Here is a 2,736-nt window from a genome sequence, read left to right on the forward strand (position 1 = left end):
GTGAACTTACAACTTTGACTACCAATCATCGGGAATGGACTATCTATATATATGTAAACCAAATAAATAAACAATCACCAAATCAATGCTAGTTATGATTACTTACGCAATCTGGAAAGCCATATTTTGCGAAAGAAGGGGCTAATTTCACATGCGTATCTTTTTTTCGTATTGTTGTATTTACAACTTTTGACTATCATTCATCGGAAATGGACTACCAAATATTACTAAACGATCACGATATCATCAATCGAGTGGTATTGGCGTTAGATTTTTAGTAGTGGAGAGTTCATATAGCTATTAATATCGCATAATTGTTTAAATCGCGTCACGATTATCTATAATTTTTGTTTGCAATGCATCCTCGACGTGCTATCTTTGGTTCTTGAAAGAACATAATTTTCCCAGACAAAGTCTAAAATTGATGCATAAATATTTCAGCCCTTTTAGACAAGTTTTGAATAATTCTCGTAAAAGTGTCTAAAGCCATATAAAAGATGTATCTTACAATTAGAGAGACACCGTAAAGACATTTTTGATTTTTAATCATATTTATACAAATCATATTCAGTATATTAAAAAAGATTTTAAAAGCTGATTTTAGAATTTGACTGCAAAGATTCTGCGAGTTTATGAATTAAATAAACAAAATTTCTTTAAAGTCTAGACAAAGTTAATAAGTTTGTTTTTAGTTAATCTATTATTTAGATCAGATTTCTGAAATTATATTCTTGATCTGATATCAAATGTAACGTTTTTATATATATAATATGTATGTTTTAATTATCTTCGACGTATTTATGTATGGCGATGATGATGGTAGGTATGTTTAAAACTATTTTTTAATATACATATTTTATATACGTGTTCATTTCTGATCTTTTTCTAAGTATTCTCATGTCACACAGCATGTAAAATTGTAAATAGAATTCTGTCATGAGTTTAAAAGTTCACTTTATATAGAGAGCGTAATTATTAATGAATTTCTATACCAAGAGTGAAAGATTCGATATAAATCATGAGATATATAAATACAAAAATACAAAAAAGGGTGTTTACGAAAAGTTCTGTTTTTGTTGAGTTTGGAAAAAGTGAAATAGACATAATTTCTTATGCAGTTTTTCAGGCGACAAATTCGATGGCGCTAGTTAAAATTACGTCATATGATAGTGTACATAATACATCACATTTTGTCGTTAAAAATGTAGCATTTCTTATAAAGAGGCTATATTTAATAGCGAAAATATCGGACGCGAGTGTTGCTACCGGTATATTTTTGTGAGCCTGCAGAACGTGTTCAAGTCGGGTGGTCCGCCGGATGGAGGAAGTTGACCTGAACACACGTTCGTGCAGATTCGTGCCGCACACAGCAGAAGTGTCCAAAATGTATTGTAGGGATACCCTGAGATATTTGGAATATGTAATATCTTTAGGACATCGCTATAATATAGATATTTCGAATATTTCTGCTGTATGGGGCAGGCTCATAAAAATATTTAATATGTTCGCTATGAAGCATTTTTACAAGCTATTCAACATTTTTAATGTCAAAACATAATGTACAGTCGTGGACACATCGGTTGCGACACTTTTTTTTATAAGTTTCAAAACGCACTATAATATTTTGCAAATGTGGACCACGATTGGTGTTATACTGTCTCTAGACTAAAGATATAGTACATCGTGGTTCGCATTTGCAAAATATTAGTTATTTATAAAGTATATATCGTGTATATTAAATATATATTAGAAACCTATAAAAAAAAGTGTCGCAACCGATGTGTCCACGACTGTACATTTTGAGAAAGGTAATAATGTGTAAAATACACAACTAAATAAAAAAGCATTATATGCAGTTAATAATTTTTTATGGGATGTCTTAGCACTTTCTGCACAAGTTAGAGTCGCCTTTCCACCTACGTGTCGCCTAAAATTCTCAAGTTTATAGCTGGCGTCTTAAAGTAAAGTCACCAAAGCTCGGAACACCTTGTACAACGATTTGCATGAGTAGACAATACAGGCGGCGACGTAAAAAAAAAAAAAGAAAAGAATATTACCAGACAGCTGTTCCGCCATTCAAGGCAGTAACACGCGCCATGGTCCGTCGGAGAGTTTCCGTCCTCCTCCGTGTCCTCCTTTTCTCCTCGGTTTCGCACTCACGCCCTTGCCCTTGACTTTCTCACCCCCTTTGCCGCCCCGCCGAGACACTGCCACCTTATCCCCCGAGCTTAATTCGCAAAGGAAGCTGGTCGATGAAGGGCGTGCCTGCTGCCCGTGAAAATTCGTCCAAAGGATGACGAGAGAGAGAAAGAGAGAGAGAGAGAGAGAGAGAGAGAGAGAGAGAGAGAGAGGAAAGGGCAGAGCGCCAACCGCGCGCAGCATGCAAAACGATTTCAAATGTTGCGCGTTGCGATTTTTTAATCAAATCTTTATGCCGCGCGTTTCGACGCGGATAACATCCGGCAAGTTTCATATTCTTAATATACACGCGACGTAAATTTCCTTCTTCGATCCACCAGCCTTTCGCATTCCGCGTTTCCGCCCTTCTATCTCATACGCCTCACAATTCCCTCCCCCACGTATCTTCGGATATTGGCGCGATGTCTGTCCATTTTTTCTTCCCGCGCCTCGATCCAACCTTGAACCTTATAAGGTCTTATCACGAGGCGTGAAAATGCCAGAAATTCCTCATCAAATGATGGTAAATGCTTATGTGTTTATATAATTCATTAGCTA

The sequence above is a fragment of the Wasmannia auropunctata genome, unplaced genomic scaffold (assembly GCF_000956235.1).
Source record: "Wasmannia auropunctata unplaced genomic scaffold, wasmannia.A_1.0 LD336090.1, whole genome shotgun sequence".
Lineage (NCBI taxonomy): Eukaryota > Metazoa > Arthropoda > Insecta > Hymenoptera > Formicidae > Wasmannia > Wasmannia auropunctata.